The following is a 14,399-nucleotide window of genomic DNA, read 5'->3' on the forward strand; positions in this document are numbered from 1 at the left end:
AAATCGTAACTTCGAAGTTACATTTTTACGAGAAGAGGTAAAATCAATTCATTTAAGTAACTGAGTGTTTAAGGTAAAACTCTAAATATTCAATGTGACAATTCATCATCTCCTAAGTTAAAATACAAATTCTCTATACAGGACATTTTTGGAGGGCCCCCAAAAATGTCCTGTAAGCTATCTTGTGGAAATTAATCCACAACAAATTTGGCATCAATCTGATATTGTAAATGTACCAAAAAAAAAAAATTGTCACTAAAATGTGTTAACTCTAGTAACCTGAGTTTGCTTAAAAACCCAATGTAAAAATAGTCAAGAATCAATATATGTAACTTAAACTCGGTATGAAAACTTTGCTATATAAAGACTGCTACATGAGGTCATGTAAGATGACCTTTACACAAAATTATAAAGATACCTAAACCAGTTATAATCATTGAGTTATCAATTGTAGTAAACTTCTAATTTGTTACAAAGTTTTTTCATAAGTAATTGACTACAGCTATGACAAGCCTTCGCATAAAGAAGCATCTGCTCATATAGAATCCCCAGAAATCCATCTTGGACCCCTGACCTCTGACATCACCCACAATTACAGCCATCCCCAGAAACCCATGATGTGACCTGACACGATCTGGAGAACCTGATTCACAGACTCCGAAGGACAAGACTTTCCTACTGCCTTTCTCTCAACCATCGGTGTCTGCTCTTCCTGCTTCTGTTTCGCCCATCATGTTTTGGCGGTTCCAGGTCACTCTCTACAGAGAAGAAAAGTTCCGGTGGCCGTCCTCCTCCATCAAGATAGACGTGTGGCATTTATTTCCTGGCCGTTGACATTGGACTGATGCTTCTATAGAACTTGCTGGACACTCCTTTTATACTCCTGGACTTCTTGAAGAATGACTGTAGCAGGCTGACTTGGGATTTTGCAATGCCAGATCACCCCTCTAGTCCCTCGGCTTATCAGGCCCCCACTCCTCCACCCATCAGGCTCACTCTGTCTCTTGCTACTCTTACTTATCCCTCCGTCTTGTGCTAGTTCTTTTTAAAGACACTTACACACTATCATTCTGCTTTCTTCCCAACAGGTTTCCGTTCACCCCTACACTGCTATTCCCCTGACAGAGATGAAGCCTTTTACAGACATTGACCCAGTTATATATGGCCATTAAGTAAGAGGAAGATGTTGGGAATTGTGAGGATATGGTTGAGCTTGGAAGGGCTTGAGCCTGAGGGGTGTGTCAATCCTGTTAGTCTCTCTCTCCACGGAGAGGTTGAGCAAGGAGGGACAGTAGAACCCCAAAAAAGGTGTGCCTCTTATCAGTCTCCCTGCCTCACAAAGTGCCCCACACTCCTGATACTATGGCAAAAAGTTAAAAAGAAAGGGGGAGATGTTGGGTAGTTGCCATCTCCCCCTGGCTTCTTCTTATCCATATGGCTATATAGGGATTTACTGATCCAAAGGTTTGGTCTACTTACATAAATCACTTTTACATAAAGCACTCCAGGGCATTGGTGGTTCAGTTATAGGATTCTCGCCTGTTCCGCCCCCTCCTTGTCACACTCTGATTTTCACCAGTCACTTTTCTCTCCACCCTCTCTATATCACATCCTGTTTCCACCCTACTTGGAGAGTATAAAAACAGCTGCTCTTCTGATTAAAGACACTTGGAAATTGCTTTCCGGCTCCGAGAGTTCCAGAGTGTATCTCCTACGGAAGTTGGTGCAGCACGCGTTCCTGATCCCTCTCCCACACAGCAGCCTAGATCAGCTCCAGTTGAGTTCTCTCCAACCCAGAGAGCACTAGCTCGGGAAGAAGTACCCTCAGGCTATCCCGGCAGGCTCAGGGCTGGAGAGGACACCCCCGCAGGCCCCAGATGTGTCTGGAAGGAGATGGGGTTGTGAAGGGGTCACATGGGCATAACAATGCAGGAACCAGGCAGCATCTCAGAGGCTAGGTGCCCTCCCTGCGAGAGAAGTGTCTGTAGTTGGTTATGTTTCTTGGGGCGGGGGAGTAGAGAGCTGGGACGCTCTTCTGGGCCTACCAAGTTGATATCCAGCATTTAAGAATATTTGCCAAGTGTGAGGGCCATCTGCCAGTGCAGGAACCATCCGTGTGCAGAGGAAGTTTATCAGGAAAAGGATGAGGGGAGGCAGCAACTTAGCTCACTTGGATAGTGCACCTGCTTTGCTTTGAACGTGTGTGACCCACGTTCGAGCCTGGCTCCCACCACATCAAAGGAAGCTTTGGTGCTCTGTCCTCTTTCCTTGTCTGATTTTCTCTGTCTCTGCCTCTTTCTATTTGAAAACATCTGCCCGAGCTCTGAAGCCTCAGTAACGGCAAAAAGAAAATGAAAAGAGGATGAAGAGGGAACTGGGTGGAGGCTCAGCAGGTTGAGAGAACATGCTACAATGCACAAGGACCCAGGTTCAAATCCCTGGTCCCCACCTGCAGGGGAAAAGCTTCATGGGTGTTGAAGCAGGGCTGCAGGTGTCTCTCTGTCTCTCTCCCTATCTCCCCCTTCCGATTTCTCTCTGTCTCTAACAACCACAAACAAATTTAAAAGGTAAAAAATAAAAATGGCAAAGCCAGACCTTCCACCTTCTGCATCCCATAATGACCGTGGGTGCATGCTCCCACGGGATTAAAGAATAGGGAAGCTATCAGGGGAGGGGAGGGGATATGGAGCTCTGGTGGTGGGAATTGTACCCCTCTTATCCTATGGTCTTCTCAGTGCTTCCATTTTATAAATAAATAAACTTTAAAAAAATAAAAATAAAAATGGCTGGGGACCAGGCAGTGACACGCCTCGTTAAGCACACACATTACAGGGCACAAGGACCCAGGTTCAAACCCCTGGTCCCCATCTGCAGGAGGAAAACTTCATGAGTGTTGAAGCAGGTCTGCAGGTTTCTCTCTGTCTCTTTTCTTCTCCCTCTCCCCTCTTAAATTCTTTCTCGAACCAATAATAAAAATAAATAAAAAATAGATATATTTTTAAATAATGGATGCCAGGACTGTGGATTTCTATAGTGCAGATACCAAGACCCAGCCATGACCCTGGAGGCAGGGGGGAAAAAAAGAATTAAGAAGAAATTTATTAGTATATAGTATGACCAAGTACAGGGGAAGGAGTTGGAAGAGAAACAAAACATCTCAAAGCCAAGTGCTGCTGGGTTTTTCTTGTCCTCTGAGACAGTTCTCCTCACCCCGCTGTTGGTGATGGGTGGTCAGTTATTATCTGGCCAGTGCTGATAACTCCCACAAGCGCAGGTCCCGGGGAGGCAGCCTACGGCAAGTAGGACACTGCAGCCTTGGATTCAGTCCCATGGTCTCTGCCATCTTGCTTTCTGTCTCCGTGGTAACCTATTGAAAAGAAAAAAAAAAAATACCCATCTTCCTTCCACTGCCCAGACAGATGTTTCCTGTCCCATGGACTTTTCCCATCCGGGCTGCCAGCTTGGTGTTTTTCAGACAGGACACACAGACAGCTGCTGGAGCTGTCACTCCAGGGATAGTCATTGTTGAGTGGATTCACATTTCCTGAATCCACCACAAGCTTCTGGGTCAGCAGTTCTGCAGCATTTCAGCCCAACTGTAAGGGAACATCCCAGGGAAGCTGTCTCAGCGTGCCAGGCTCCTATCTGCCATGGGGCTAACGGAACCCACAGCCCAGTTACTCCACAAGGCTGGCAGAGACCTGGGATTCCTCAGATGCAGGGGCCGGAGCTCTGGGCCACAGCCCCATGGACAGGAGTGAGGGGAGCTGGGCCCACCGCCGCTGCAGCCGTGGCTCTGTCTGCCGGGCCTCCTCAGGGGTGGGAGTCAGGAGAGAAGTCAGGACACAAGACTGTTAGTTAAAACTCAATGGCACTGCCTTACGCACATTTTTCTCTTCTCTTCATTTATTTTTCATTATGAATTCAAAGACTTTGAGGCGACATTAAAACCCCTAATATATTTCAGGGGTACTATTTCACATCTCTTCAAAATATGTTTTGCCTTGTTACTCCCCCAACCAAGGTGCCAGTAGCTCACCAGCATGGCCCGTCAAACTCCTCTTCCCGTGGACCCTGTTTCCCCATCCTCACTCCCAGCCCACTTCATGTGACCCTCAGCTCCATTGTCAGAATCAAAGGGCTTGATTTATTTTATGTGATCCCTTGCTTTACCATTTATTTATTTATTTATTGAGTAGAGACAGAGAATCTGAGAGGGAAGGGAGAGATAGAGAGAGACAGAGGAGACACCTGCAGCCCTGCTTCACCACTCACAAATCTTTTCCCCCTGCAGGTGGGGACCATGGTTTTGAACCTGGGTCCTTCCACATTGTGATATGTGTGCTCAACGAGGTGCGCCACACAGCCCGGCCCCCTGATCTCTTGCTTTGCTTCTTTATATCTCACATATGAGTAAGATCATCTGGTAATTTCTCTCTTTAAATATTTTTTTCTTTATTAAGAGGATTAGTGGTTTATAGTCGGCAATAAAATACAGCAGTTTCCACATGTGTAGCATTTCCCAGTTTTCCACATAACAATTTGATCCCCGCTAGGTCCTCCTCTGCCATCGTGTTCCAGGACCTGAACCCTCCCCCGTCCCACCCCAGAGTCCTTAACTTTGGTGCAATACACCAGACCCAGTCCAAGTTCTGCTTAGTGTTTCCATTTCTGTTCTTGTTTTTCAACTTCTGTCCATGAATGGGAGCATCCTAGATTCATCCTCCTCTTTCTGGGTGATCTCACTTAACATGATTTCTTCAAGCTCCATCCAAGATGACGTGAAGAAGGTGAATTCACCATTTTTAATCGCTGAATATGATTCTGTTGTGTATCTAGAACACAGCTTTCTTGGCCACTCATCTGTTGTTGGACACCTGGGTAGCTTCCAGGTTTTGGCTATTACAAATTGTGCTGCTAAGAACATATGTGTACACAGATCTTTTGGGATGGATGTGTTGAGTTCCTTAGGATATATCCCCAGGAGAGGAATGGCAGGATCATAGGGCAAGTCCACTTCTAGCCTTTTGAGAGTTCTCCAGACGGCTCTCCAAGGGGTTGAATCCATTGACATTCCCACCAGCAGTGAGGAGGGTTCCTTTGTCCCCACAACCTCTCCAACATTTGTTGCTGCTGCCTTTTCTGATGTGTGACAGTCTCACAGGAGTGAAGTGGTCTCTCACGGTTGTCCTTATCTCTTTCCCTTTTAATGTGGTGGTGCTGGGGATTGAACTCATGGCCTCCACCCATGCTAGACCTGAGCTCTACATGCATATTTTTCTATTTCATTTGTTCTCCTTAAATACCATTTATTCCCTGAAACAAACCATTCTAATTTTTTTTTGCCAGTTTAAGTTGTTTGAAAATTCATTGTATGACTCTTGTAACTAACTCATAAAAGATAAGAGGCCCAAGAGCAGGGCTGCAGGTTAGTGTTAATTACACCGGGCTTCTCAAAAGAGAAGACTTGAATCTCCATGAATAATTATCTGTGGAGTCAGTGTTGGAGACCCAAGCTGGGAGGCAGAGTCAGGTCCTTGGGGAAGAGGGTGAATTCAGCCTGGGGGGCAAGGAGAGTGGGGGCTCCTCAACTCCCTCTGGCTTCATCCTCTGGCTCCAAGGTCTCCCTGGGTCCTGAATGGAGCTCACTCCCCCCAAATCCTGACCCACCCCCAGCAGCTGTGGATCAGGGCATCTTGCCAGCAGCTCTTAAGAGAACGCAGAGGCAGCCCTCACACCCTGGGTGCACGTGTGAGGGTTATTCCCTTCCTGACCTACCTACCAGCTTCTCACAGAAAAGCATCCCAACCCTGTAATTCATTCAGGTGCATGGGAAGGGGGTGGGAAGCAACACAATTAAAGGGGGAAGCCATTAGCGTAGGATGTTTCTTGTTCAGCAGAGAGGAGATGCAATTAGGTAAGCGAGCTGATTAAAAACACCTCCAGGGACGGCTAGGCTTCTCCAAATGCCTTGCCTCCTGAAGACTGAGCAGAGCCTACTTCCTCCTCAGACCCCTTCTCCTCCTCCTGCCTGCCTCTTCCTCCTCTTCCTCCTCATCCTCTATCTTCCTTCCTCCTTCTTCTCCTTCTTCCCCTCAATCACTTTAAGTCAATGCTTCACCAGGAGAAATACTCACACTGCAAAGTATATGGAAAGAAATGCAGTCAGAAGCTACCCAGAAAAGGAGGAGGAGGAAGAGGAGGAGGAGGAGGAAGAGGAAGAGGAGGAGAGGGAGAGGAAGAGGAAGAGGAAGAGGAAGAGGAAGAAGAAGAAGAAGAAGAAGAAGAAGAAGAAGAAGAAGAAGAAGAAGAAGAAGCAGCAGCTACCCAGAAAAGATCAGAGGTCATTCATGCCCATCTTTTTCTTTATTTAATATTGTTTTACAAAATTATGAGAGAACAGGGGTATAATTCTGTACTGTTCCCACCACCAGAGTTCTGTGTCCCCACCCCCTCCATTGGAAACTGCAGTGGTTCTCCCAAGGGTTGACTAATCTTCCTTTCTTTCCTTTCTCTCTCTCTCTCTCTCTCTCTCTCTCATCCCTGGTTATCGTTGAGTCTTGGTGCCTGCATTATGAATCCACTGCTCCTGTGGCCACTTTTTAAATTTTTTTTGGTAGGACAAAGAGAAATTGAGAGGGGAGGAAGTTAGAGAGGGAGATAGACAGAGAAACACCTGAAGACCTGCAGACCTGCTTCACCACTTGTGAAGTGATCCCCCTCCCTGCAGGTGGGGAGCTGGGGCCTCGAACCAGGACCCTTTGTGGGTCTTTGCACTTCATACCATGTGCACTTGACCTGGTATGCCACTGCCTGGCCCCCTTGAGTAGTATTTCTATAACTATCCATGTATTTTTGCCCATTTTTTTCTCTGGCCCTGCCTTCTCCTCCTGTCTAAGTCACACCTACACCTGTTACTACTTCTGAAGGCCCCTCCCTTTGTCCTCTTCTCTCTCAGGGTCCTGAGGGAGTTGGAGTTTGGAGCCCTCTGGTCATCTTCCCCTGACATTTCTCCCCCTCTGGGAGTAGGGACCAAAATTCTTTATGGGGAGCAGAAGGTGAGAGTTCTGGCTTCTGTAATTAATTCTCCGCTGGACATGGGTGTTAACAGGTGGATCCAGACCCCCAGCCTGTCTCTCTCTTTCCCTAGTGGGACGGGGCTCTAGAGAGGTGAGGTTCCCGGACATACTGCTGATGTCGTCTGCCCAGGGAGGACAGGATGGCCTCATGGTAGCATCTGGTTGAGCTGTGTCTAAAACTATGTGCATCATTTTAGGGTGTGAGTCCATGGCTTTGTAATAAGCAAATCTCTTTTGTTTTCCTATTTATTTTGCTTGTTGCAGAGAAGAGCATTACTTTTGTATTCTGATAAAGAGTCAGAGAGAGAAGGAGAGACACTACAGCCTCTCCCACATGGTGCTGATACCCCAATGCCAGTGAGGCATCCAGCAAAGCCCACATCTTACCCAGTGAGCTCTCTCCATTCCCCGTCACACAGGCGAGTATAAACCCAGAGGGAGGGACCAGGCTGCAGGAAGCCACTCCTCATGTCTCAAAACATTTGACATCTTCCCATTCTTTCTTTTCTCCGGTCAAACTCAGCTAGATGCTCTGGCCTGAGGCTTGTGGTCTGGAAGGTGTGAGTCCCCCATCTCTCCCTGAGAGCAGCCCACCACCCCACCCACCCCCCTTGGGCTCTGAGGTGCCCCAGACAGAGCCTGGCTGAGCAGGCCCCCAGCCCCAGACTGAGCAGAGCCAGGCTGTGGAGGCTGCTCTGTGAATCCCCCGTGCCGTGCCCTCAGTGCAGCCCCTGATGGGAGTGTGGACCCCCCATTTTCTGTCCCTGCAAGGTGTGGCCACTGTGTGTCCCTCCCCTGGGCATAGCCACTGCCCCTCTCATACATATGCATGACTTTTCCTAGAAAACTCCCTGTTACGTGAAGAGTCTTACACCATCCTACATGTCCTCCTTATAAACCCAGGCTTGACTTCCTCTTCTCTGAGACGTGTTTGAACAAGCTTCCCAATTTGAGTTATTCTCCTGCCAAGAAGTCCCTTTTGTGTGCTTCAAAAGCGAAACAGAACGGAGCCCTACAGGACCGTGGAGACTCCCAGTCTCTCCAAAGCTCAGCGTTCTTCTGTCTGTAGGAGGGGAATTCTAGAACCCTCTCCCGGGCTGTCACAGAGACCAGATAAAGAAAGCCAATCTTAACACAGCGTAGCCCTGACGCTCAGGACTCGCCCCGTGTCAGCTAGGAGTTAAAGAATCAAAAAGAACAAGTTAGGAGCTGGGCGGTGGCGCAGCAGGTTAAGCGCACGTGGCACAAAGCACAAGGACCGGCGGCAGGATCCCGGTTTGAGCCCCCGGCTCCCCACCTGCAGGGAAGTCGCTTCAGAGGCGGTGAGGCAGGTCTGCAGCTGTCTGTCTTTCTCTCCCCCTCTCTGTCTTCCCCTCCTCTCTTCATTTCTCTCTGTCCTATCCAACAATGAACAACATCAACAATGGCAATAATAATAACCACAACGAGGCTACAACAACAAGGGCAACAAAGGGGGGGGGGGGGGAAATGGCCTCCAGGAGCGGTGGATTCATGGTGCAGGCACTGAACCCAGCAATAACCCTGGAGGGAAAAAAAAAAAAACAGAACAAGTGGGTGCATTGCATCAAAGTAAAAGACTCTGAGGTTGGGCGGGGGGTGTGTTCCAAGTTCTAAAACATGGTGGCAGAGGAAGACATGAGGGGAGGTTAGTATCAAATACCCTGGATCTGAAAAGCTCCCTGATTTGAAATGGAAGAATCCACATTTGAGTCAAGGAGCTCTATGAGTTGCATGTTTGTAATTTATTTCTGGCTCTCTGAAGAAGCTTCTGGAAGACTCCTGTTCCTTTTTTTTTTTTTTTTATATTTTTTGTTGCCTTGTTTTTTATTGTTGTAGTTATTATTGTTGTTGTTATTGATGTTGTCATTGCTAGACAGGACAGAAAGAAATGGAGAGAGGATGGGAAGACAGAGAGGGGTAGGGGAAGACAGACACCTGCAGACCTGCTTCACCGCCTGTGAAGCGACTCCCCTGCAGGTGGGGAGCCGGGGGCTCGAACCAGGATCCTTCCGCCAGTCCTTGCGCTTTGCACCACCTGTGCCTAACCTGCTACACTACCACCCAACTCCTAAGACTCCTGTTTCTTAAGCTTTGTCATTGCTGTGGATGGTGTGGGACCCTGCCTGGCCATTGGAGATGTGCTTGAGTTGCCCAGAGCTGAGTTGGGACAGCAAGTCCCCCATGGAAGTGCTAATGTCCTTCTCTCTAGTTCTCCTCTCCTCTCCCCAGACATGGCCCTTCAGTGCTATAATGAAGTGAGTCCAAATAACTAGTTGGAGATTATCAAGAGACCTGACACGCGTAGGTAATAGCTTAACGTGTCACTGAATGAGTCATACTACAGGATTTATTGTGTTTAAAAAAAAAAAAAAAACAGGTCACACACATCTATACCCTGCCCACCTACCAGGCTGCATTGAGAAATAAGTGAGTGTGTGGCCTTGTTGAGCCCTCACAGAAAGACCCTGCAAATAGGCGTCATCATCCCACCTGCAAATCACAAAGGGGAGTCAAGGCACAGACGGTGTGGGTGAAGACATGCAGTGGAACGGGTGGCAGGTGCTGAGTCCAGACTCATCCCTGGAAGGCAGTGTGTGAAAGTGGGTCAGTCACCTCTAGCAGGTGGGGACGTGCTCTGGGACAAGGAGCCCTCAGCTCCCCGTTAGCCCCAGGTGTGGGGGTCCTGAACACTGTTGTTTTCGACAGGCTGGCTTCACGGGCGGGTAACAGACCCGGGACTCATGGTTGAGCTGTAGGCAGTATCTCTTTATTCATGCAGGACGCAGCGCAATCTATATCAAGCTAAGCTAAACTAACACAACTACCAACTAACTAAAACGAACAATGTTGTTCTTATATACTTTCCAAGTAGGGTGTAAACAGGATGTGATGTAGAGAGGGTGGAGAGAAAAGTGACTGGTGAAAATCAGGGTGTGACAAGGAGAGGGGGCGGAGCAGGCAAGAATTCTATCACTGAGCCACTAATGCCCTGGAGGGAGGGTGGTGCTTTATGTAAATGTAAAAGTGATTTATGTAAATAGACCGCAGCTTTGAATGGGATCAAACCAATCCCTATACAGGCATACCGGTGCTTGGTTAAGCAGAAGCCAGGGGGAGCTGGCATACTACCCAACAGAACACCACTGTCAGTGTTAGAGGAATCTCTTTTTAAAATATTTAACATTGTTTCAATTATATATTCTCGATAGAACAGAGAGAAATCCAGAGGGGAGATCGAGAGGATGAGGGGCTGGGCGGCGGTGCAGCCAGTTACATACACATCGTATGAATCACAAGCATCCGGGTTTGAGCCCCCGCTCCCCACCTGCAGGGGGAACGCGTCACAAGCTGCAAAGTAGGTCTGCAAGTGTCTCCCTTTATCTCTCCCTCTCTGTCTCCCTCTCCTCCTCTCAATTTCTCTCTGTCCTATCCAATAAAATGGGAGGAAAATGACCTCCAGGAGGGAGTCGGGTGGTAGTGCAGTGGGTTAAGCGCACATGGCTCAAAGTGCAAGGACTGGTGTAAGGATCCCGGTTCGAGCCCCCGGCTCCCCACCTGCAAGGGAGTCGCTTCACAGGCAGTGAAGCAGGTCTGCAGGTGTCTGTCTTTCTCTCCCCCTCTCTGTCTGCCCCTCCTCTCTCCATTTCTCTCTGTCCTATCCAGCAACAACGATAACAATAATATCTACAACAAGGGTGACAATAAAGAATAAATAAATAAATACTTTTTTTTAAAAAATGACCTCCAGGAGCAATGGGTTTGTAGTGCTGATACAGAACCCCCAGCGATAACCCTGTAGGAGAGAGAAACAGAGACAGAAAGAGACAGAGACTGGCCCGCAGTACTGCTTCACTGCTCATGAAGCTTCCTCCTGCTGGTGGAGACCAGAGACTTGAACCCAGGTCCTTATACATTGTAATGTGCCCTCAACCGGGTGCACTACTGCTTGACACCCCCCTAAGAGGCAGCTCTTACTCTGGACATTGTCACCTCTGTGTCCCAGTCCCCCTCCCCGGCACACCCCCTACACACACACTGCCCCTCCCCCCTCCCCAAGCTGAAAGAAATTGAATGCAGTCTAGACAAATCCCCATCCTTCCAGCAGGGGGCGCCCTTTCTCCAAACCCCCCAGGGACAAAGTGACCTCCTGAGTAGAATGCAGAACCACACCCAGCATTCAGCTCCAAGTAGGTCAGAGTGGATTCCATAATTCCACTGACAAGTCTGCGGCTTCTCTCCCCTGGGAAGATCATTTTTTGCTCTATATTAAAAAAAAAAAAAAAAAAAGCTGGTATGGGAGCAGGCAGCTTTCAGAGAGAAGGTGATTCTTGGTGGTGGGACAGGAAGGTGGCCCCCAGCCCAGGAACATGTCACTTCTGATCACAGGAAGAGCGGGGTCAGTCACGCTCTTGGTCCTGATGGACAATTTCTGACAACTTCCGGGAAGAAAAAAGAATGAGTCCATTCAAAGTGCAAAATCTCTCCCATTCTCTCTCTCTCTCTGTCTGTTTTCAGAGCAGCACTTAGCTTATCATCATTAGTGCTTCATGGGATATTAACAACAGAACTGCATTTGTTTAGACAAGTTCTATCATGTTTAAAAAAGAAAATAGAGAGAGAAGAAGAAGAAGGAGGAGGAGGAGGAGGAGGAGGAGAAGAAGGAGAAGAAGGAGAAGAAGGAGAAGACGGCAAAGTACAGAGAGTTTCCAGATCCAGAGAACATTCCGTTCCCTGTCTTCAGTTGACAACAGAACGTTTTCCGGGTCGAGCAGGCAAGCTCTAGCTTGTACATATGGAAATCACAGCTTGTGTGAGACACATATTATTTATTATGTAATTGGAGGGAATTCTTGCCTGGAGAATTCTGGAGCTGAAAGCAGAGAAGGATCCATCCTTAACGGTTCTTAAACAAATCTGAGACGTATGTTTCTTCACTGCCATCCCAGATAAACGAGCCTTGAGTTCTTCCTCTCCTGCCACAGGGAACTAGCCAGCTGGCATGTCACCCTACAAGCACAGCGGTGAGAAGGGGCGAGGAGGGCTGGAAGAAAGTCAGAGATTGCACGACCGACTGACGCATTGCTAAAGTACCCTGAGGCTCAAATTTAGAGCTATGACATTTTGTTTCAAGGATCGGCAATCTTTCATAGCATCTAAGATCATTTTCTCTGAGACCTGTCACGATTTAAAAGCCTCGTGATGGCATGGGACACTGTGCACCGTGGCTGTTTTGACAGATCGTATATTATAATCTCAGACGGTCTGAGACTCGAGCCCAGTGGGGGAGGGAGGAGAAATGCTTTGTAAGGACCTTGCTCAGACCACGCTTCCCTTCAGCCCTTCAGGACCTGTGGAGAACCCTGTCCTCTTCAACTCCTGTAAAATCATCTTGCCTCTTTTCCCCTTGGGGAAGCTTTGTGAGGATCTGGGGGCTCCTCAGTATTCCATCCTTGGGGGGTGCTTCTAAACCCTCCCCTTCACCACAGTGTCAGTCTCTCTCTCTTTCTCTCTCCCGCTCTCCCTCCCATTCTCTCTCTCCCATTCTCTCTCTCTTCTCTCTCTTTCCCATTCTCCCTCTCCCATTCTCTCTCCCCTCTCTCCCATTCTCTCTCTCCTCTCTCCCCCATTCTTTATCTCCCTCTCTCCTATTCTCTCTCTCTTCTCTCTCTTTCCCATTCTCTCTCTCCCCTCTACCATTCTCTCTCCTCTCTCTCCCCATTCTTTATCCCCCTCTCCCATTCTTTCTTCTCTCTCTCTCTCTATCTATCTCTCTCTCAGCTGTTTTATTTCTTTCATAGCACTCACTACCCTCTCAATTACATAACTTCTTTGCTTCATGCGTCTGTTGTCTTTCTCTCCAGACAATAAATAAATAAACCCCAGGAAGACAGAGACTTTCTCATTCATTTCTATCTTCCCAAATTCTACAGAAATATCTGTAGATAAACAGTTTGGGAGAGGGCTACTTGAGAAGAACCACAAGGACACCAGGCACTATAAGCTCACTCGCTCAAACAAGCGAAGACTGCCATCAGCCACTACTTCCACGTGACATGGGAAAGGATGGGATGCATGTCTGACTCAGTCACTAGGAGAGAGATGCTGAGATGAAGGGACAAGGGCCAGGCTCGAGTGAAGGGGACTCAGTCCTGTTGCCAGGTGCATACACACCCCTGAGCACACCCACGCAGCTTCCTGGCTTTCTGGTGTGACAGCCAGTCTTCCCACTCACAGGGTGCAAGAGAAAGTGAAATGGACGCAGGCAGGCACACTCCATGTGCTTCTTGTAGGACCACCCACCTAAAGACCTGAGCGGGAAGCAGGAGTGCCGGGCTCTGTGCCGATGGTTGAGCCTCAGTCCCCCGGATCCGTCTTGCCGACCGCCGTCAGCACCAGCGTGAGCAGAGCCCACTGTCCTCGCCCGCTGCAGACTGCCGCTGCTGCAGATTGATGAGGTGCCCAAGTGTGTTGCAAGAAATGTTTTTTTCTCTCTGACCTCCCTTTCCAAGGCAGAAAGGAAACAGAGCTATGGGAACGCAAGAAGCACACTGATTGGTCAGCCTCTTTTGATACTGACCAATGAGATGGGTTCCTTATCACTATGGTGACACAGCATCCCACACTCCAGGCACCTGCTTCAGTGGGGTCTGGCTGTCCTCACTCTAGTTCCCTCCATCCGCCAGTAATGAGCCCAAATAGCTGTATCTATTTTTGCCAATCTTAAGATCCCAATATACCTCTCCCCTCTCTCTCTCTCTCTCCCTCTCTCTCTCTCTCTCTCTCTCTCTCTCTCTCTCTCCCCCCTAGTGAAGTCCACCACCTTTTAATAAGGGTCCTCTGTCTTTTCTCCCCCTCCCTCTTCTGCTCAGAACCTGACTTGTGTTAGCTATGTCCTCTGTCGTCCTTTCTTCTTCTTTTCATTCTGCCCATCAGATTTCTCTCTCTACAGTGCACACACAGGTGAAGTCATTTTCTTCAGACTTCTGAGGCTCCACACAATCTCCCTGACTTCCTTCCACCCTGCCATGAATAGCAGAATGTCACTTTGTCGGTGAGGACCAAAAAGTAGCACTCCATTCTACATAAGTTAGCAATTGTACCACTTGTCCTTTTTTAAGACCACCCATCTTTGTGGGGTTTTTTTTCTTCTTCTTCTTTTGGAAGAAGGAGAAGGACATGGCCAGCAGTAGGGTGAAGGTCATAGGGCACCTCAGGAAGCGTAGCATATACCAAAATGCCTTCAGGCCTGTTCACTTCGTCTATACGATGTAGACAGGCTGTCTGTCAGAGTGCTGTTAC

General features: G+C 48.3%; 1 long non-coding RNA gene across 1 annotated transcript; it reads right to left on the reverse strand.

The window, feature by feature from the left end:
- Window positions 1-3,081: 3,081 nt before the first annotated feature.
- On the reverse strand, window positions 3,082-14,116 carry LOC132540501 (uncharacterized). The gene is made up of 2 exons (XR_009551712.1): window positions 13,973-14,116; window positions 3,082-3,367 (listed from the first exon to the last, which is right to left on the reverse strand). It is a non-coding gene; the product is annotated as an uncharacterized LOC132540501 (long non-coding RNA).
- Between the last annotated feature and the right edge of the window lie 283 nt (window positions 14,117-14,399).

The sequence above is a fragment of the Erinaceus europaeus genome, chromosome 9 (genome assembly GCF_950295315.1).
Source record: "Erinaceus europaeus chromosome 9, mEriEur2.1, whole genome shotgun sequence".
Taxonomy (NCBI): domain Eukaryota; kingdom Metazoa; phylum Chordata; class Mammalia; order Eulipotyphla; family Erinaceidae; genus Erinaceus; species Erinaceus europaeus.